This window comes from Passer domesticus, chromosome 10 (genome assembly GCF_036417665.1).
Source record: "Passer domesticus isolate bPasDom1 chromosome 10, bPasDom1.hap1, whole genome shotgun sequence".
Classification (NCBI taxonomy): domain Eukaryota; kingdom Metazoa; phylum Chordata; class Aves; order Passeriformes; family Passeridae; genus Passer; species Passer domesticus.
Genome location: NC_087483.1, coordinates 18,783,099 through 18,806,472, shown reverse-complemented (window position 1 = coordinate 18,806,472; position 23,374 = coordinate 18,783,099). Strand labels below are relative to the sequence as shown.

The window sequence follows — 23,374 nt, the reverse complement described above, 5'->3', positions numbered from 1 at the left end:
AGCATCTTCTTCTACCTTCAGGTAGGAAAAAACAACATGACAAAACATTTCTGAAACACTGCAGAAATAGGCACTTTTGGTTGCTGTGACCTCATGGCAGAATAGTACTTTGCAGCTATTTGAAATGCTCCTGCATAACGGCAGTCGCAAGAAATACAATACACAGCCATAAAGTACTGTGACAAGTAACTCACAAAAGATATTTTGCAGTGTTTTTTCTATATATTTTTCACTATTCCAGAATTCAGTTCAGTATAACTGAGCACTGAAGAAATTTGTGCTGAAATTCAATGGCCTCTAGGACATCCTAGTAGAGATAATTTATTCTGTAGGGCTGGTTTTAGCAAGGAAGCAGTACTGTCCCTCAGAAAGCATTATCCTTCAGCTTTTTGTCAAGTTACCAATTTCAGACTCATCACAAATTAGAAATTGCAGTTGTATCTTCTTAAATATCACTATGAAAGCATCAAGAACAAGACTGGATACATAACTTAGAACATGCACAAACCAGGTCTCCTGGTCTGATGTAGTTGATGTCTCCTTCATGCACTACTTGTCAAGTATTTCGTGTTCAGCTCTATGTCCAGCCCCATAGACTGAAGCCAGGCTCATGGAGCAGGCCATCCTCCTTCTATTGCTTCCAGACAAAGACTTAAAATGTTAGGCCCACTCCTGAAAACCATCCGCTTCCAAGGGGACTGTGAGACAGAGCAGTTGGTTCTTGAAGAGCCCATTCCCTAAAAGCAAGTGCTATGGAAAAGAAGGGAAATCAAGCTCTCATCCTAGCACTCACCCATTAGCTGGGTATCCCAGTCCCTAATTCCATCTACCTGGAACCTTCTTTCATCCCAACAGGCCTCAACAATCCTTCAAGTCTCACTCCAGAAAGAGAGAAATCTCCTACCATTTTCTAACTTTTCATCTCAGCTTCTCTCAAGCACCTTCTGGAAAGTACTGAAATAAAAATGCTTTCCTCAAAGCCTTATAATTTTCTGCTACTCATGAGGTCCTTGCATGAAGAATCTTTGCCTGGCTAACACCAATAAGAAATGCCACAAATGAGCACAAATCATCTCGGCACAGAGCCATTCATAGAGAACAGGCATTACTGTTTGAGAAGAAATTATTTACCCTGAATTTTTCAAACTTGAATTATTTCAAAAGAGAACATTTTATTATTTTCTGTTCACAAATAAAGACAAAACCAACCAGCTGATTATAGTATTTCACAGAAACAACACAAGGAAAATTACTTTAAACAAAGAACTCTGGAATGCACTAATATGTAATAACCCATTTCTCTCTATATTTCCTTCTGATTTTCACAGAAAGAAAAGCTAATTTACATACCAGATTCTGCTAGCCTTCAAACTGAGATCATGCTGGCCAAATTAATAGCACCGTTCTTACTTGTACCAACTATGGGGCAATTCAGCATATGTGAGTTCTCTAGTAAAAGCCTGTAGGATCTGAATTTTTATGTTCATGCAAGCCCAGATTCTGTATGATGTTCTCTTACTGTGCAGGAAATTCTTTTACATCTTCTCACATCAAGTTTTTCAAAGTATGGGCTATCATGTTTCCCCAAGAGACAGTGTTCTGTCTTTATCACAATTGAAACCAACACGTGCACTGGGTTTCTGGTGAGATGATTAGTATTTGGAAATGAGAGAAAAAGCAGATATGCCTAATCCTCATTAAGTTGTTCCTTTTCAGAGAGTAAATGTTAATAAGGATTTTCAGTGCTGGGAGGAAACTGCAAATCAGATATTAAATGATTGGAAATGCTTATTTAGAAAAAGAGGTGTACATCACTGCCACATCTAAGGCTTTCCAGTGCGTAACAATATACTAATTTTTTACAAGAAGAATATCTCTCTTTCACAGAAACATTTCATAATCCTAGAACACGTCAATGCAAAAGAGTCCCAGTTTTGATATTGAAATGTAGTCACCTTTCCTCTCAGTTAGCAGGACTTTCAAGATTAAAATATCTGTTTCAGGTACATGATTCCAAAATTTACTCATATATGTTCATCCCCCTAATAAATATAGCTGAACAGTAAAGATGTTTTAGATAGTACTTCTAGGGTGTTTTCTTCAGTGAAAGATTCAACATTGAAAAAGAAAAGGTTTACAATCTACTCAGGCGTGTTGTTGAATTCAGGTTACTTGCTTTCTGAAAAACATACATTTTAATCTCTAAATTCTTTATGGACAACTCTAAATGAAAGGTGTCTTTGCAAATGCACTTTGTTAAATATTTAAGGAGAGTTAGGAGCACACAGATCCTGAGAAGGAGATTGCATTACCTTGCACAAATCTGATCTCTCTTTTCTTTTATTATGAAAATTGTGTCTGTTGGAAATACTGACACTAAGTTGCTATTAGTCCGTAGCAAATTTTTTGTGGTCTTTTGCAGGTTCATGTATGAATATTCCTCATATGTTCTTCATTCTGAGTCTCCATTATGTTTTGTCTCTCATGTTTAGACCTGTGTGACTTGAAAAGTTTACCAGATTAAGTGAATTAATTTGATTTCTTTAAATGGATGGAATGTAGAATTTCTCTAGCCTGTCTCTGCATGGTAGACAAAAAGTTGTGTTTGATTAACACAGACATCCAGAAATATAACTGCAGACTTATTTCAAAATATCAAGAAATAGAGAAATCTCACCACTTCTTTTGAAAATTTATTTTACTGGTTGATCATTTTCAGAGTTTAACTCCTGAACCTTTTTTTGTGTGGGTAAATCCTTCTGGTCAATCTCATTTCTGAATGACTGCACATGTTCCCGTGCTACATGGCTCTCTTGCTGTCACAGTGTTTGGAATTTGGGACCACAGCTTGAACTTTCTCAAATCTGCTGTGAGTACTGATCACAGTAGTGTATTTTATTGTATTGTCTTGTATTAGCAAATAGTGACACCAGCTAAGATTTCACTGACACGTGCATGGTATGGATCTGTTTCTGTGACCAACAAGCAAAATGCAAGGTGTGAGAAAAGTTCTTCCTCTTTACAGATGAAGAAATAGGAATTTACAAGGGAATAAATGAAGAACAGCATCTGGCTCTGAAACTTGCGTGAGAGGAACAGGAAGTTTGCGAGAACTGAACCCAGAAAGCAAATTCATGTCTAAAAAGCTCTGGAAAAGAGCCAAACAATTTATATTTAAAACAGATTAGAGCTCCTGTCCTAATTCTGTTTTCTGATACCCAACTGATTACTGCCTCATATCCTGTAAACTCAGTCTGTGCCTGAAAGCACTCCTACATACATGGCACCAGACTGACACCACTTGTGTTGTTTCAGTCTAAGCCAATTACAAATTGGGAAGCTTTTAGTCAGCAGCTAATGTGATAGTTTCACTGTTTTTAATGTATATGAATAATATAAGTTGTGCCTTGTTACATAAATTTTCTTTCTTTGCCAGTAGAAGCATTTCTGTGGCCAGAGTACTGTGTGGCATGTTGACTCGGAGGGAGTGTTTGATGACAAGCTGAATCAAGCTCACTTCCTTTGAGGTGCTGTACAGAATTTTATTGTTGGTTCAAATTTTCAATAAGTCCTTTCCTGATTTCTTCAATTGTTTTTTTCATGTTTCATCCTGTAACATCTCAAGTAACACAGTGCAGCTGCTGCTACTACTGTCTGCTATGGCTTTTGGCTTGTCCATCTAATTATCTAAACCTGAAATTACAGAATATTCTGTTACTTGGCTCAAGATGGACCACAGACAGACCTAAGTATAGGTTTGTAAAGCAGCCTTAATAGTCTTCATTTTGGCACAGCTTATTTAACTTTTAATAGATACTGTTGTTTCTATCTTATGTTAGTTTTGCTGTGGTATACAGAGGGTATTTCCACAAATATCATTACTTAAAACAGGTTTTTTGCTTTCTATGTGGTAGATTTGTATATATCACTCTTGTCAACTATAATGAAAATTACACATGTGAAAACCCTGGTGGCAGATTGTGATAAGGCAGATTTGACACATATCACTCTGCAGATAAGGATGCTACAAGACATTGACATTTGTAGTGCAATGCTTTGAAGAAGGACTGTATATAATTGATAATGAGATGCAGATGGCTGGAACAAACTGGATGCTAAAAGGTGACCAGCCTTGGAAGAAAGTCTGTGGCAGAACCCATCCCATAGAAAAGAGCAGAGATAGAAAGGGTAGGCCGGATTTACTCCTCTATCCTTACTGCAGAATAAGTGCTACTGAAAGTAAAAAAGGAGGACTGGCGAGAAAACAATCCCTTCAATATCAGAAGATGGGGTTGGAAGATTTGACAGCAGCACAAAAGTTTGCCGGTTTCCTTCTTCCCATCTCCTTCCATTCCACAATGGGAGTCTTTGAGTGCTTGGTGAAGGTTCCCATTTTAAACACACTATGTCTCTAATGTAGGGTTAAGAAAAAGCAGCAAGCAGTTATTGAAATGCCATACATCATTTTCCATGCTACCTGCAAGAAGAATTCTTTCTATCTTTCTGTTAAAGAAATGGCATCCCCTATTTACTTGAATGGCAGACATTACCTTCCCTGGCTTCTAATTCAAATAGTGTCAGATATAACTTAAAGCTGATTTAGAACGACAATGCTGATTTCCTTGCCCGTACCCTGGTGATTGGTCATACAGTACAACTATTGCTTATGAACAATCACAAGTAACCTTGAGATCTAGCCAAGCCTGTAGCAGGTTTGAGGAACTCTGCTTGAAAATACAGCCCACTCAGTTAACTGAACTTGAAATGTGGAGCCTGGGACTGGCCTAAAGAAGTACACTTCTCACCTGTAAATTAACTAAGCCAGGGGTTTGAAATCTTCAAGGAACCTTGAATCCAGAAAAAAGCTTACAGTGAAATCATTGCCAAGCCTGGGAGAAGGCTTTAGATGTAAGCTTATAATTTGTTTTCTACTTAATGTTGATTTAATAAGCTTCTCTCTATTCCATTAATGTCTTTTAATGCTGGATTCTGCTGGGTTACAGACTTCTTTGCTTAAAGAAAGTGGAATCTAATAGCCTGTTACCTCATAGAGATGCAACCGTTTATTTTCCACATATTACCACAATTTCTTGTATCAAGAATTGATCTGCATTCATGGGCATTTTCTTCAAACAGCTAAAACCAGAACTATTAAATGCAGAAGGAAACCAAAGACATCTCAGATAACATGCTAAGAGATGACTGACTGCAGAAAAAAGAATGAGAAATACACCAAGCTGAAATGTGGAGAGACTCTCACTTTCTGTTACATTTTAGAGACTCTGTTCCTCATAATCAGAAGGGATCTTGAAAAGCCAGAATACCAAGATATAGGTATAAGACGTCATGAAAAAGATTAGATCAATAAAACAAAGAGATATACAGTCCCCTTCCAGAGGTAACCCATGTGAGCTGATGAAATGCAAGACCTCTCAGTGCCACGCAAGGGGATCCAAAGAAGTTCGTGCCAGAGGACTCTGAGCCCCTTTTGCACAGCTGCAGCCACAGATGAGCTGAGCTGGGCCTACACTAATGGCCGGGCCCAAGGACCCAGGTGAGTCCTTGCTCAGGCAGCCGTCCCCGCTGTGGTGGGGCCTGGCAATCTGCAGGGGACAACGCTGCCTGTGGTGGCACCGGTGCCAGCATCCCTTGGCTGTGCTCCACTGTGCCGTGCCACACCTCAGCCGGGAGGCCGCAGACCCGACACAGCAATCTGTTCAAATCTCATTTGGCTAACGCTTCTCTGGTGCCCATCAATAAATCCTTGAAATAAGTCTTTTTGCATAGCCTAGCGAACTCCCCATTTGCACCTCTTGCCAAAATTATCCGTTTTAAACGTTGTCCCAATGCTGTATGATAGTTTTTTCCCGCACCCCGTCTCTGTTTTCCTCCCACAAGAGGGCACTAACACTGCATCCTTTGAGGAGCTTTATTTCCCAACGAAACGTGCCTCAAAGGAAACCGGCGGAGAGAAGCCAGAGGGACCCAGCATAAGATTTCAGAACTAGAGCAACTCCCTTCCCCCCGAGGCTCCACAATTTTAATTCCAAGGTTTTGATTCAGAAACATCTCTGGTAACAGCAGCATGAAGCCTCTAATAAAAGACAGTTGCATAAAGCCACTAATAGGAGATGGTAGTTCACAGGCATATATTTGATTTTATTTCTGTTTTGTCTCTTGGCCTCCGCTTCAAGCAGTGAGACTATAAAAAAACATGGGCGTCTCTGGAATTAGAAATCTTCATGGACCTTAAGAGAAACCAGTCAGAGAGCTGAGAAATACCAGACACCAAACATCTCTTGAAATAAAACATACATGAGACAGCCAAGAGACAAATCCTATTCAGGGAAATCAGAGTGAAGCAAAAACACAACTAAAATTGCCATTGGATAGGGAGAATCTAGTGAATAGAGAGTAAGCTAAAAAAAGCCCTTGTGCTGCACATAACCTGACACAGTGACAGCTATGGATGACACAAGATAAATATACAGAGAAAATTAAGAAAGAAAAGTATTTACTTACTTTCTGTGGTGTATGGGTTTATGCTTGAATATACAAAAATAATTCTAAAGAAAGGAAAATTTAGGCTAAGTACCAGACAAGGTTTCTATACTTGGCAGAGGGCCCACATGCTGTCATGCAGGCAGTGAATGACCACATTTGAGCCAGTAATTTGGTTCCCTTATTCTGGAATTTATAAATGCTGGCTAGCCTTCAGGGACAGGACATAGCTACTGAGATGGTGTTACTTGGCTTCTGTCAGAGCTTTAGTTTACCTAATCTACTAACAAACATTTTTACACAACTCTCTCATCAGGGAATTATAAGAAAGCCCTGTATGCTCTTTACCCCTCTCCTCCACCTCCACTGGCTGCACACAGCACTTCCTCAGGTAAAGGCAGAATAGTTTTCACCAAGTCCTGTAACTTGAGAAACAGGTGCTTGATGAAACAAATATAAGATTGAGTTAAAACAGATAAAATTAATTGCTTCTTTACAAAACACATAGAGGATTTCTGGTATTTACTACCACAGGAGGATTTCGGTGCTCAGGAAATACAAGGACCATGGACTTCAGACAATGGCCAAGCTTCCACAGTCTCCTTACTGTTTTACTGTAACGCTTTTACTGTTACTCTTGGAGAGAGAACATGGAATGACAGACCTCTGGTCTGGTTCAGGAGTGTACTTCTATATCCCCATGTTACCCACTTCCGCTCTTCTGATTTAGGCAGGGCTATAACAACAACAACTTTGACTGCTATGATCACTCATCAACTATCTAGAGGCTGCATAAAAAAGGGCACCTTGAAAAGCTGATTTGAAAATGTTTAGAGTATGTACAAGTCTCTCAAACCCATCACCTTGCAGGGGTCCTGAGGTCCTACACACAGAAAACCTGCTGAAAAATGCTGCCTGAACTGTTGTTGGAACCATTTCCAGCCAGAAGATGCAACTCCTGCAAGCCATATACCCTTCACCAAATTACATGAGTTTGGCTTAAGTTTGTTTTGGAAAACAAAGGGGGAAAGGCAGGTACTCTTGGTACTCTCTAAACATCCTATTCCAATATTTTTTGAATGAATCCTTTTAGTTTTCCTTGTTTTGACAGCATGCAAAATAAAAGAAATAAAATCAAAACTTAATGTGTACCGGTCCATGGTTTCTGAATCACTTTAATGCTTAAGGAACACGAAATTTCACTACCCAGTGAAGGAATTAATTTATCCAATTTTAACAGTCATAGCAGTAGTAAAAAAAGAAGGCAATATTTCATATTCAATCGTATAGGAGTAGCCATCATGTCCTCACTGTTTTCATGATATGAAGGTTTCACTAGAAAAATTCACAAAGAAAGGTTTCATGTCTAATGCTGTAAGGAATACAGAGACAATATACACAAGTCTTTCCAGGGGAAAGCCTCAAAAGAAACTTTCCTGGACTTTCCAAGGCTCTAATTTTCCTAATGTCCATAAAGAAATCCCTTTCAGGACCACATATTTATTGCATGGAGACCAAACCCCATGTATGCTCTTCATAGAATCAGGTAAAGGAATCAGTTCTATTATATAGAATTACATTATTTAGAAAACCAGTTCTGCAAGAGGAATTCAGCACTGGCTCAGAAAATTCTGTTTCTGGATCAACTTTTTGTGTGGCCTTAAGCAGGTCATGTAATCAGGCTTGTAGGTACTGGCAGTGACAGGCAGGCCACACCAGTGGGCTTGCACCCAGGCATGCACATCGCTTATTCTACCAAACAACCCCATTTTCTCTGTCAGGCTTAACACCTACTTACCTGTGAGAAGGTTATTTCCCTGCCTTAGGAGGAGGAGGGGGAATAACATCTGAGAGACAAAATCCACTAACAATTTTGTAGTATTCAAATACTGCTGTAGTGTAGGCGGTAGGAACAGAGCTAAATTGTTATCACACTCTACTTAACACCTACTCACGGACATCCTGACTCACATTGTGAGCGTTTGGAGAATACACTGCATTGTACTTACCCTTCATTACAAGTATGAGACTGGTGTTTGAATATAGCTCACCCTCCTATGGTTTTTCATGTACCTCTTCTCCATTGAGGTGTATTTCTTGTAATGACTCTTTTGTAGCCTTTGTTCTGAAGAAACTTTGAATAAAAACCACTGGAAGTTATAGTACCTGCTGTACTATTTTCCACGCATTTTACAATTCAGTCCCAGGTTTCACATTAAACAGTTCCACTCCCTGTTTTTAAGGCTAAGCAGACAACTTTGTTCAAATTACTACCAACAACCCAAACTGCCTAAAAAGATGTAAACAGAAAAGGGTTTTGTCTCAGGCTCGTGCTATGGGATGTCAATGAACAGATAGCCAGCTACACTCAATATTTCGCAATTTACATAAATTATAGGAGTTTTTTTTCTTTATTTGTAGGATTTTTTTCTATTTTTTCCCAGTAAATTTTTCCTCTACAATGGTTATTTGTGGTTCATAATGGGAGACTAAAATATGTAAAGTGGGGAAACAGAAGTCTGGAACAGTAATATTAAAACACTTACCATATTCCGTGCATTAGCACAGTAAATGCTGTAGAATGTAAATTGTCTGTGGACTCAGCACAGACAAGGTGCCAGAAATCTGCAAGTTCTAATCTCATCTTTGCAGCTCTAGAAGTAGGCATAAGAGAATTAACTCATCATGCTTTATTGCTTGAAAGCATCTATAAACTAAAATTGTATTTCAGATATTCTTCCATAATTGATTCACAGTTTTACTGCAGTTATTTTCTTAATGGCCTTTCCAGGCAATAACTCTTAATACATAAGCCTGTCCAAAACATGGAATCTTGTTTCCTAATTCATTGCTGGGGACAGGGGACATGTTCCCAGTGAACAAAACTCCTTATCATTTTTGCATAAATTTTTGCTTGCCCCAGGATTTGCTAACTGTACCCACACAAGTGTTTCTTAAGGTCTTTTTTTGGTGACAGAATTCATTACAAGATCTCCCGCCTAGGAGACAGTTTCTATCCTTTCCCCTTTTTTTCATTTTTCTTTTTTAGAAAAGTGAGATAATACTTGAGAAAGATGCCAGATCAAAAAGCCCTCAAGTCCTCCTTGCTACACTCCAAATCCCATGTCAAGAAACACTCATCTCTCCTCCCAGGCATGACTCTTAACCCTTTGTCTAATAAAATAATTGAAACCTGCTCCCAGGCTCTCCAGTGCTCCTCCATCTCCCTTGAAATTCTCAAATAGGATGCCCAGTTGTTGCCCTTTGAACCCAAAATAAGTCTATGAAAGTCAAAGCAATTAGTTTAATACATCTCGAGAGCACAGAAGTTCCTCTCATGTCTGGGTCTGAGCCTGCAAGGAACTGCACATCCTGAGCTGCCTTTGACTGAGAATGTCTAAGCACTTTGAGAAGACCAAGACTAGCTGAAATTAAAGCTCTGGATGGAAGAAGACTGTTAATATTAAATGAATAATAAAGTAATTTTGCATTATTAAAAATAGGAAAAGAAATGCAAAAAATGTAGATGATGGTGCAGAATGATAACAAAAAGATGAAATTAACAGCAAGGAATGTTATAGATAGGGACTGAAATAATGGGGCTGATAATAAAGACAGAGATGGAGCAATGCTAATTCCCAAAATATCAAACTTGGTAATAAACCTGTTAGAAAAATTCAGCCTCATCAAAGCAGAAGTGAAATTATAATGGCTAAATTCAGGTAGAATTATATATATTGCTATCTCATGGGAGGGACAATTCAGGTATGTGTCACCACTGGCAGCACTTTGCTGAGAGAGGAAGAGAGGGGAAAGAGGAGTCTAAATCAAAACACCCAAGGTCCTTCTCTTTCCCTCCAAGATACAAACTGTTGCATGGGGACAGAATTTGCAAGTGTAGTCCCAGTTTCAGGGAAGGGGAATGCCTGCCAGGACCCCTTTTGTCCTATAAGCCTGAAAGGGTCTCTCTCCTCTCCCAGGGAACCTGTTAGCTACACCAGATCTCTGCCTCTCAAAAACTGAACTGCTGCCTCCTTATGTTCTTATGTCTCGGACTGGGAGAGAGCTGCTGAAATCTCTGAGGATTCCTCTATCTGTTACTCCTACCATCAGAGGAAGAATGCCCTGCTTGAAGAGAGTATTCATCTTCACAAATTAGGAAATAAACATCACAAGTTCAGTGTTTTCCCAAAATAAAAAAACATAAGAGAAAAGGACACAGACATTCAGAGAACAGGGTTCTGAAGGCAATTTTTGAAAAAATGTGAGCAAATTACTGTATTATCTTTCAAACTTCTTATATTTTTTCAAACTTTTATTGCACTTTCTCTTGTATGCTTCCTTGAAGAAACAAAATAAGATGATACTAAAATTTTAAACAGAAACACTAAATTTTTTACATGCTCTGACATCTTCCCAAGAAATCAGGCTGCTATAGTAGCCTGTTTTATCAAAGAGGTGACTGTTTGACTTTCAAAACCTATTTTTCCAACCTCTTCACTTCCTGTTCAAATCACTGTTCAGAGAAATAGATTTTCCTCCACAGATAGATGTACTTTTCATATCTACTGCTGGCTTTTTAATTGCAGTGGCTGTAGCATTAGGTCAGTCTTCAGGTATTTGAGTTATAGGAGTTGACTGTAGCCTCTTAACTAACCTGTTGCATAAATTCTGATTCAGCAATATATTATATGCTGGATTCATTCTTCACATTAATGGAAATACAGCTTTTAATGCAGTTGGAATACAGTGCTGGAAGTTTTGATTCAGCAGCAGATTATGTGCTGAATTAATTCATAATATTAATGGAAGTTTTAAGTGCTGTTGGAAGATGTCACAGGAAGATTTTTTTTTTTTTTGTTCCACACTGTTTTCAAAAATACATTTGAAGCCTTTTTAGATGTTGTAGCACATCCAGATGACACAGCAGAGGTTAATAAACCAATGCACCTTGGCCTTATATTCAGGTACCCTGAGAGATAAGGCTTCCATGGATCTAGCTTCACTTTTCTGAGCCCTGAGCAACTGTGAGGCCACATTTAGCAGAAAGGATTTCACGGGCCTGACGGCACATCTAGGTTGGCCAGTAAATGGAAGCTTCATTTTTTCCACACTGGGCCCTCTTTGAGGGAGGAAATATACAGGGGCAAGTACAGAATCTACATAGCACTGAGAGGTATGACAGAAAACACTGAAGTGTGGTCTTGAAACTCCTATCAATAACCTATGAAAATGTCCTTTACTCTCCACAAGCTACTTTGCACCAGGTCTAAGACTACTATAGTCTTTTGGAAGAGGCCTCCAATGTGCAATGTTTTAGCCCTGAATGCAGGGTCCACCTAGCTAACAACATGGCAAAAAAGCCTATAGCCCCATTATAAGACAAGTAAGACTTCCTCCAAATGTCCCATATTCCCAGACTCTCATCCCTTCCTGCAAAAACACCTGAAGACTTGCAGCTGCTCAGCTTCTTCCTCTGTAGCACTGCACATTCACGGCTGCTCAGAAACCCATCAGATGCTCATTGAATCAGAGGGAAGTGGGATTTTCTCTCTCATACACATCATGATAGCCATTGTATAGAGGATATTAAAATTAGGAGCCACCTGCATGTGGTTTCAGAACAATCCAGCTGAGCTTGTAAGATAGAAGAAGGCAATATGGATCTGCTGGGGGTTCAGATATCCCCAGAGTATGAGTGCATAGAAGGTAGTTATGGAGTGTATCGATCCTCTTGCTAGATGCTGGAATAAAGCCCAGACCTATGCAGACTGAGAACAGGATCTCAATTTTGTGCCAGCAGAGCCACCACGAAGGCTGACTTGGAAATTTGGAACAACTGATGGAAATGTGGACATCTTGTTAAGACAAATACACCATTTGGATAGAATTTTTCAAAGTAAAGCACACAATAGCTTCTCAGTGTTGTAAAATCCTGCATACTACTATCTCAGCCTGAAGGTGAAGTTCAAATTGCATTAGAGTGTAAATCAACACACCAGAGATGACTTGGGTCTCAGTGGACACCATCGCTCTTGAGGAGAAGCATCCTGGATGAACTTAGCCATTTGTAACTGTCCCAACTTCTTCAGAGATATGGGCATTTACAATAACACATTAGTAAGAGGCTTTAAGCCACTGCTAAGAATACTGCTAAATGTGATTGTGTCACACTATGCATTTTTGCTGACATCTCATTTCCTCTCCCGTTTTGTGGTGAAGGTATAGACAGGGTTTATTATCAAGTCATCCTTCCTGTGGTAACAGATGGAAGTAACAAAAACAAAAAAGCACACAAAAGGATTATTAACATCTATGGCAAGCTTCTCAATACTCTGGCCATTAATTTTGAGTACTGCAAGCTGTAATGTATTATCACATCCAAGAGCACCCAATCTCCAAAGAAGGAAAAATAAAAAATATGAAGAACAGACATATGTTCGTAGAATATTGATCCGGAAAGAGACATAAAGTATTTGACAATGGATACAACACTAAAATATTATTAGGATTAATAAAGTTTTTCTTCAAAAGAATTACATAAAATTCACTAGTTTTATGGTTAAGCGCTTGATTTTACCCCTGTTAGTTTTCAGCTGCAGAACCAAAAGATTGCTGCTGAACAATGGGCTATTACCTGAGCAGTTGCCTCCTGCAGCTGTAAGCTCAAAGCCTGCTTTTGGATAAAGAAAGAATTTGGTGATCCTAGCTCTGCTTCTTTTTTTTATGTAACTCATAAAACACACTGACAAACTGGCTGTCCTGTGGCAAAAACCCCACAAGATTGGATTAACAGGACTCAGGGTTGAGGTGCAGTGGCTGAACTACAAGATGAAGCTTGTACAGAACATGCATTGTGTCTAGTTTAAACCAGAGCAATTAGCTGTTCACTTTCATGACTATTAAATGCACTCATAATTAAAATTTAAAAGTCTGAAGTCTATACTATTTTTCCCAAGCTCCTATTATGAGTAATAAGATTTAAGTTCAAGTTTAACTTGTCTTTTAATAGAGGGTAAAGAGCCCTTATAAATCAGTCAAATAGAAATTGCCATTGAAGAGCTATTACTGAAGAATTGCTGTCGAAGTAAAACTAATTAATATCTGTCACTGCAAAGAGTTAACTACAGAAAACTTTCCTGCTTAACTACCAGCAGAATTAAACAACCAGGACTTACATCGTCAAAAGAAAATGTAGGAGAGAACACACTGTTTCTTTTGACATCAGCTTTTATCTTCTGCTCTAGCAAGATTCTGAAGTCTTTTTCATAAAATCTGACCAGACAGAACCAAAGCCAGGTCTGGCTCCCCAATTAGGTCTGGCTATGTGGTGTTGTATCACATTCTCAAAGGGTTTCCCCTTAACTGAACTTTTGGATCACAAAATTACAAAAAAGAGACAAGCTTTAAAGAAACTGAGAGGTTACTAAGTTTCACTGAAGTGACACAGGGATGGCTTTGCCACCTTGGGCCCAGAAGTGGTATCTAGTTCCTGAGATCACACAAAGTAGTCTCAGGTCTCCTCCATAGTCCCTGGTGATACACATCCATTCCAACAGACACCTGTGACCTCACACCTATGTATTACTATGGCAAAAGAAATCTTGGAAGACTTAAAGTGAAAAATCTGATGGCTCTCTGGTACAATATTGGTATTTTCTTCTTGGCTTTGGGACATTTTCTTAACAGTAATTGCAGATTCTTATTAGTGGAGCACTTACTGGATGAGATTTATGGGTTAATCCTTCAGAAAGCATTAGATTCATCTTCCCAGGGTCTGTCCCAGTGCTGAAAACATGGAACAACCTTTCTGAAGAAAGCTTTGATTGCTTATTCAGAAGTTCCTCATCAGTGATTATCAGAAATGTTTGTAATGTGAAAATGAAGGCCCTGAGCAAGCTAGTATAATTTTAAAGCTGGTCCTGCTTTGGGAAGGAACTGAAGGTCCCTTCTAATGAAGATGGTTCTCTGTTTCTATGATCATGCCTTGCATTCCACTGCACATGCAGAAATACATGACAGTAAATGTATATAAATGGATCAGGCCATAATCAACTTTAAAAAAAAAAAAAAGTAGCAATCCTATTTTGATTGTATAATATTTATAGTAACTTCCCTGTGATAAGTTTCCTGAAAGGATATTGTTATCAGCTGTAACAGCAAACCATGTATCCCAAATAATCTCCTGACTTGAACAAATGATAGAGTTCAGATTTCAGTTGAGCTCAATGCAGCATACCTCCACTGGATATTGTTTGTCTCTCCTGCTGTCTTTTTGGATGGTAGGTATTCCTGTTTTCCATGCCCAATAGCAGGAAAGTGCAGGAATTCAGGGTGATAGTGGTCCCTCCTCCTTTGGCACCAAGGTGAGGAGACAGTGCACACTGCCATTTCTCCAGGGACCTCAAATCCAGACAGGTGTTGGCAAATGGGAGGGAATTAAAAGAGAAGGAACAAATGTGATTAGGGAACCATGAAGTGACTGATTTACAATGAGAGATGAAAAGACCTTAGGTTAAAAAGTTTAGTCAAAAGTTGACTACGGAAATGGCTATTTAACTGTATTTGGTATGTCTTTCACTTTAAGAAGCCATAAAGCTTGAAAGAGAAAGAGTCAATCTACGAATGACTAGAGAAATAGTCCAAAATGGTCCAACAGCTTCTGATGGAAACTGACTAAAAACCAAAGCCCGAGGTTTTTCAGATGCGCGAACCAAGATCTTGCCATTTCCTTCAAGTTCTTTATAACAGCGGAGGATCCCGGCATGCCTGACTTTCATCTTGACACTTGTCTGAGCAGACCATGTTTTCTCATATTATCTCACTGATAACCTGACTGAGAGCAGTTAGGTTCAGGAATGGCAGAGCAACTCAGTGTTTGTACCTAGCCACTCTTTTGACATCCTTGCTGAGTATCTATACTCCTGGTACCAACTGCACTGGTGATCATATTTTTCATGAAAATGACTAGCTGTCCCCTAGAAACTGGAATAAGATGGTGTGGATGATTTTCATGAGAAATGTTTGAGAAGGGAGACCTGAGAAACTGGAAGTAGCCTCAGCATAGCAGTGGTGGAATTCCCGTCATTTGTATCACACAAACTGAACTGGAAAAAGCATTGGTGGATTATTCATTGAAAAAAAAATATGACAAGAGCTCCTGGAGAGGGCAAGTAATCTGGACTATGTTTGTCTGGGGAGTTGGTTGTTTGGGTTTTTTTCGAGGAAGGGGTAGGGGGGGTATAATATAAACCTCCTCTTAACCCATCCTCAATGTCTTATATCCACACCTCAGGCTGCAGTGCCAGTGTTCACCAGCACAACTTGGGGCCTGAGGGTTTGCTGCAGTTTAAACTTGCTGCTCCCTCACCTTCAGTCTGGTTTCCTGAATATTTTTCCAGTTCCAAATTAATTTGGGGAAATGGCTTCAGATGGAGAGATCTAAGAAACGGGACATGCTCAGCCTTCCTACACATAATCCCTACATTTCATACCTCACTAGCAGAAATCTCTTTAGGAGGTGACTAACCAGGCCAAACTCCAGGTCTTCGATGTCATTCTCTGTTCAAGCAGTCCAGCTAACTGGGACAACAAATTGTGCTTTGGCTTTGCAGACCTTAGCTGACCACTGGAGAGGAGCTGAGCCACCTGCTGAACTTCTATGTCTTGCAGATGAATTGATATAGAAGCAACAATTATCTAATCCATTATATTGGATGAACATGCCTTAGTTCTCCCAAGAAAAAGGAATATTTTACATTGCAGTTCATAATAAAGACACTCAAAATGCTCTACTGTTAGCAGTTACTATGGTAACTACTGGCAATTTATTTTTAAAAAGGGAAAGAATAATTTTTTCACTGCTTACCTGATTTAGTTTGGTTTTCTTCACTTGAAATCTGATATTACATGTAAAACAGCTACCAAATACCATTGTCATGGCCAGCTCAAAGACCCAGTGATCTATTAGGCCAGATCCTGACTGCTGATCTTGAACTTAAGCTTTAGTGACTTCAACAGAACCACTTGGAAAGGTGACCCGGCCTTTTGTATCCCTACTTCAATTAGTTGTATTGAGAAAGCAACACAGCTAGCTCTTTGTCAGATAAAGGTCTGCATTTAGTTTTAGATATAAGCTCACCAATTTAAATTTGAAATTGGGAGTGAGGGTTTGTTATTACCCAGATTAGTTATCAGATTTTCAGTAGTAAAAAAGCTTCATTCATTGTTGGGGTGATAGTTGCCATTATACTTAAGGTTGCACAAAACACACAAAAGCTGGAAACCTCTGACCTTTACATCTCTCCTCATCTGTATTTTTCTTTATTTAAAAGCAGAGCTGTTTAATGCTAGAAGAATAAGTGCCATTCCTTATTCTGGAAAAAAGCCCCAACAGCTTGTGCCTTTTTAACCTGCCAGAAGAAAACACCAAACTTTAGTTCTAGTCCAAATTCTGCAGCTGGATCCAACTTCAAGTAACAGAGAAAAGTGTAGAGGCAGAACTAACTTTAATCACAAAGCAGCCTGTATGTATGAGAAACTATTTTACTGGTTTCACATGTTGGGAAGAAATATAATGATCATTCTGTGCTACACGAGTCTTTTATGCTATGAGCTTCACCCAAGACTATAAAATACATTTCTACTGAAAAATACAGCCTTTTGTAACATGATAACATTTGGGAATCATTAGCAGCATGAATGAAGTATTAGATTCAGCCTGTGACATCAAGAACTAGGAAAGCCAAACAGTTCAAATCAAGACAAAGAAAATGCCAAGAGACAATGTAAATTAATAGTTAAAAAGAACAAACTGGCAAGCATCTTAAAGTGATATTGTAAGGGAAAGGAAAACTGGCCCAACTTCATGGAAGTTAAGTGGTTATTCTTGGAAATCAACTAGGATACATGGCATGGAAACATAAAATGATAAGAATTATTTGGCATTTGGATCCTATCTATAAATAATCTCCCATTTCTACTTTAATAAATCAGGCTGTTTTAGGAAGTGCTGACTTTGTACCTTTTGGCTTTATCAGAGTGCTTCAATAATGTTTAGGAAATAAACTTCACAGGAAAACCTCGGGTGTTCAATTAGTTTTAAATGTTTTAGGGTAGGAACTGAGATAATTAAATTAAAAGGATAATGGTGGCTTAATGCTTTGTGGCTCACATGAGATTTATACATTCCAATATAACCTCAAGCTGTACATATGGCATTAGAGAGGAAAAAAATGAAGGAAAAAGAAAAAAGAAAGGGTTCCTAATTAGAGGAACAAGAGTGTAGTATGGAATCTCCCTACAGTGGGCATTTTCTGGCTTCTCGGGTTTTGTTGCTTTTTCTTCTGTACCAGTGCTTAGTTTGGATGAAGTGACCAGGCAATACAGCACATTTAAATGCCATCTTTCCTGCTACCCAACCCGCTGAAAACATGAGTAAAACTAACTGAACTGAAAGCACTGGAACACACTGAGACTTACCTTGCAAGATTCATTTCCTCCCCATGTTAATTATGCTCAGAGGGAATACAGTGCAAACCACAAGCCTGGAAAAGCTTGCAAAAATATGTGTCCCTCTCTCAAAGCACAACTGTTAAAACCAAGGGGTTTAAGTTTTGCTGCACAAACTCTGGGATCTGGGGATGGGTGAGGGTTGGGGAATATGGAGATGGCAGGGGAGCAAGGGAGAGAGTGGGCTCATGCTGGGTGATTTGCAGCTTTGCAGCTTCAATTTAGCAGCCAAGGGTGGCTGTTTCCCCATCTCAATCTCTGCCTACAATTTAGTCATGCATTCTTTTTCGTGAAGAAAGGCCCCTACTCTGAATGCTCCCACTATACCCCAAAAGTGTGCCTTTCAGATTTCTGGGGAAATCTAGAAGGAGCTAGCTAAACTGCAATCAAACAGTGAAATATTTTCAATTTCATATAAACATGCTTACTAAAATAACACAGTTTTCAGAAAAGAAAACCAAAGGGAAGCTTATATCCATGAAGACCTCATGGCAGGAGAGCAAATTTACAAATCCCTGGTGTGCTGTATGTTGAGGTGGCTTCCTTTTCCCACTGAGGAGTGAGCATGGTACTAGACCAGCTCGGTGTCTCCCGGAGACCTTTGACTGCCTGTGCCACAAGTTACAAGCTTTGAGATCATACAAGGAAGCTGTCCAGATTATCTGTGGCTGCTCAGCTCTTCTTCTTTCTGAGGGCAAGACTGCCTCCAAACAGATTGCTGCAAGCAACTCTGAGATGCTGGGGGTAGAACAGCCTTAGTATCTGCAATGTTTAAACTGTTGACCCTTGGATAGAAAAGAAGAAAGGGGAAAAGGGATGAAAAGAGACCCACTGGAATGAAGAAACTCCTCATACAGCCAGCTGACAGTCCTAGAAAGACCCATTCAAATCCCTGCTAGCAGAAAATTCATAATATTCAAAATACAAAAACCTCTGACCTGCACTCCCTCTCTCCTAGAGCTTTATGACAGCCAGGGGGAACCCTGCTGATCCATTTGAGTCAAGAGAAATTGGATCTCATGCCAAATTGCTGGCACAGGTGTAGACAAGAGTGCAGAAGAGAAAATGATCTCATCTTTGCACGTAATGTTACAGCCTTCCCTTTGACAACTCAGTATCTCTAAAGCCAGAGACAATTAAAAGAAGATTGTACACATAAGTATTGTGCAATATTTTTTTTTTCTCTCCTTCACAGCAAATCTGACTCCTGTGTGCTCATTAGATTCTGTGGGAGAAACCCTGCCTTGGGTTCCTTCAAGGCTGTGAAGATAGCACCATGCAAACTCCAAGGATGTGGCAGGGATTCATTCATGGCAAGGGAAAATGCCCCATGGACGTGGCAAGAGGGCAACTCAGGAAATTTCTTTGCTACAACAGTTCTGGGCAACTCAGTTTCGTTCCCAAGTTTCAGTTCCTTCCTTTGTGAAATTCTCCTACCACTGCTTGTTCTTTCCCTTGAGGCTGTTTGGTCTTGAAGGCAATGTTTGCCATGTACTGTGCATTTGTACAATGACTGGCTAAGCAATATTCAGGGCTGCTCTACCAGCAGTGAATGCATTAACTCCCTGATTCACTTTGCCTCTTCTATTTGACTATTCAGTGGCACAGATGCAATGGACTCATTTAATTTCATGTGGATGTGTATTCATGTTGACTCATTCAGAAATGTCTTTATCTGGTCATAATGGCAGCTTATTTTGCAGGTGAATGAATACACTTCAGAGCTGCATAATTTCCTTTTTTCATTGGGCCAGTGCTATTCAAAGAGGGTTATACTTTAAATCTGAGAACAGCTATGTGAACCCTTTTAGCAGCCTTTTCACTTATCCATGGAGAGTACTTAAAGGAAAATATTTTTTTCTGACTGCTTCAAGTGAAGGTGTCATCAAGTCTTCCAGGAATGGCAGGAAAAGGCTCTTAGAAAGACATGGACCAGCTGAAGAGAGCCCAAAGGAAAGAATCAAGAATAATCAGATGTCTAGAAACATGTGATTTACAGGTAGAGGTGACATAAATTTGGATTGCTTATTCTAAAAGGGACTTGGAGAGGATGTGATAACAGTGTTCCAATACATAAAAGTCTGGTTCACAGTGAAAGGATAACTGTTTTCTCATGGTAGATATAATGAGAAGTAATAAACTTATGAAGATTGCTGCATGGCGGACCTAGGTAAGATACTGGGAAGAGCTCTCTCTGTGGGCATAAAGCACTGGAATAGATAGAGTAGGGAGATTTTACAGTCCCCATTACAGGGGGTCAAGATGGCACAAGTATAATACTTCCTTCCTTTCTTTGGGCTAAGGGACACAATAGATGACTTCCCTTCCAATCCTGTGATTCTTTGTGCTCCCAAATCTATCTTCATGTATAAAGCAGAAACTCTGAATTAGAGATAATACAAAAAACAGTATAAAGAAAATCTTGCACTGAATTAAATCATTACTACTTGAAGTACAGGAAGTACTTTTGAAAGGCTTCCTTTTATTGCTTATTATTAATTTCATTTCAGGTATTTTACTGGTTGTTACACACCAGTGGTGAATACTGGATCCAAAAAGAGGAAATGTAATGGAGATCTTTGGATATTGTTATTTTATATTAAATGAGCTGAGCTCTAAACCTTCAGCAATCTTGGCAAAACCAGGTGATTTTACACAAACAGAGCCCAAATGGACCCCGTGGACTTCTGCCATTTGAGCAGCTGCCCACACCTACCTGGAAGTCCAGGAGCACCAGCTAATCTTTCCCCCTAGCAACAGCCTTGAAAACCAATCTTGAGCTTTCAGAAATTGGCATTGATTTTTCCTTAAGATCACAGGTTATTCACAGTGACTTCTGCAGCCCCACGCTGGATGCAAAATGCTTTTTTGCTGTATTATTTTACCTTTTTTTTTCTCTTAAATAAACTGCTGAGAACATTGTCAATACTTAACTTACAACAGCAGGAATAATCATGTAGACAAGTTCAGTTCCCACAGGATAAGACTGAACTGATAAAATGCAAAACTGTGTATTATCTGATGCATAAATAATGCTAGTAAAGCTATTATTTTTTTCTTGTTCAGCAGAGTAAAAAAATCAATACAATTTTGTAAAGGTTTGATAATTTCAAACTTTATAATTTCAGAAAAACATTTTTTGAGAAAAATGCCTGCTGGATATTTGACAGGCTACAAATAGCAGTGGCCCACAGGAGTCACATGCCACACTGACTTCATAATCTTTCCATGTGTCTCTGTGCCCAGTGGTGTGGCTGCAATGCTGAGACTATCCCTACCTGCTCCACACAACTGCTGAGGTCACCAGGCTGTAAGTAGTAGAACAAAAGTACATCCTCCATCATGAGACAAAATCAAAGAGTTGGGAGCTTGAGCAACAAGCACAGGGAAATCTAAAGTTCTGCAGACTCACCCAGTGGCTCCATCCAGCAGCCTGGGCTCTGCTGAGGAACTCCCAAGAAACCCACCTGCAGAACCTCAGCCAGCAGTGAGTCACAGCTCCTTGCTGTGAGGGAGCAAAGAGCCACATCCCAGGAGCTCGACAGCCATCAGCTGGGGGCTGCTCAGCTCTCACATGACTCCCAGCTGTAAATCACAAACAGGAATAGAAACTCAGTGTAGCTGAATGTACTATTTTTTTCCTAGTTGCCTGACCAAAATATAAATTCAATAAATGAGAGGAGGAATTTTGAATAGAAGGACCAAATTCAGCCCTAGCATAAGCAGTTGTAATCCTCCTCCCTGTAGGGGCAGGGATGTCACCTTGTATGCTAAGATTTGGCCCATAGGTAGATAATGACCAAAGCAAAATAATTACATTCTTATGCAAGGAAATAAAAAACATGTAGTATTTACCTGTCTTCAACCGCAATTTTTAAAATTTGTCTTTATCTCCTGAGAAGAGATCCATAAATATATAAGAAAGCCATTCAAGAAGCCAACATTAGAAAAGACTTCAGGACTCCAGGGAAAGAAGTCTGTATGCCTCCTAAACTATTACATGCAATTTTCTACATTTATCAAAAAGCTTCTGTCACGAGAGCCAAATTCTTGAGACAAACATGGAGAAAATTAAGCTTCTAGCAGCAATGCACGGTGTGCCATTAATTAACAGGACTTAGTGAGGCTTGAGGAACAACTGCAGCTTGCAAAGTAAAGCTAATGATGGTACAAGGCTCATAAAAGGGATGCACAGCAGAGCCTGTATATGCTGTCCCCAGACTTCTGAATTCTCACATTGTTCTGGTTTTGAAAGGTGTCATATGGTGGCACAGCAGGCTAATGATATAGCTTGTTCTGAGGAATTAGTTTAAGGGGCTTTTTTTTTTTCTCAATCCAGTGAAAAATAGTAGAAATAGTGAATTTTTGGAACTTAATGGGATCATACTGTTCTTTCTTCACATTGTCAACTTCACTTAATTTCCTCCTTCGTATTAATGTGTCTAATGCATATGTCAGGCGGAAGCCTGACACTCTAGTGGCAAACAGACTGTTGTACGAAGGCGGCAAAGTGTTAAAACAATTGAGCAAGTGAGTACTAAAGTTTGCTGCTCTGGCCATATGGTACAGTGTTTAATTTCCCGTAGTGAAAGAACGTGGCTGTCATAGAAAAAGATGATGAATAAATTTACTTGGGGCAACTTATTATAATGAAGAATGACTTCTCAGAGGAAGCAAACAGAGGAATTTAGAGTCTGATGAGAAGCATATGGGAAGCATTAAGATATAAGCAAGGGTAGCAAGGCTGTGTGCTTTAAAAATGAAAGACATTTAATTGATGTTTGTTGCTGGTGTCGACATATGGAAGTGAGAAATGGGTTTTGATTTGGAAGACAGGAAGAAGGTTAATAGCAGTAAAGGTGGTTGTGGAGTGATTGATACTTTGAATAACTAAGGCAGAAAGGGAGATAGCACTTCATGCAAGTCATACTCGGGAGAACAATGTAATTCAGAAATTAAAGGACATTAAATGACTGGGCAGATCACTTGCCTGCAAGGAGAACTGACAGGCCAAGCCAGCAGTGATCAAATAATAGCCCAAGGGAGACAGACAGGCAAGAGCATCTAGGCTGGCTGTGAAAGGGCACAGTGGAAGAGATCAGCTGTTTCTCAAGATCAGTCTGGTGTAGAACCCCTGCACAACAAATGATGGTAGGAGATTGGGTGAGAAGGAAACAGCAAGAGTGAGGTATGAGGAGTACACATCAGCCTTACTGTTGTCTGTGTGTGTGCATTTGCCCAACATCTATGCAAGACAAATTAAGGTGAATGAATGAGATTGCACAATTCCTTCCTTGCAGCAGCTCCTGCTTTATGTGAGCTCGATGGGGTTGGATAGGCCGTGATACCAGAGGCCTCACAG

General features: G+C 39.5%; 1 long non-coding RNA gene across 1 annotated transcript; it reads right to left on the bottom strand.

The window, feature by feature from the left end:
- Positions 1-10,748: 10,748 nt before the first annotated feature.
- LOC135308788 (uncharacterized) lies at positions 10,749-21,510 on the bottom strand. The gene is made up of 3 exons (XR_010369165.1): positions 21,425-21,510; positions 14,741-14,904; positions 10,749-12,756 (listed from the first exon to the last, which is right to left on the bottom strand). It is a non-coding gene; the product is annotated as an uncharacterized LOC135308788 (long non-coding RNA).
- Between the last annotated feature and the right edge of the window lie 1,864 nt (positions 21,511-23,374).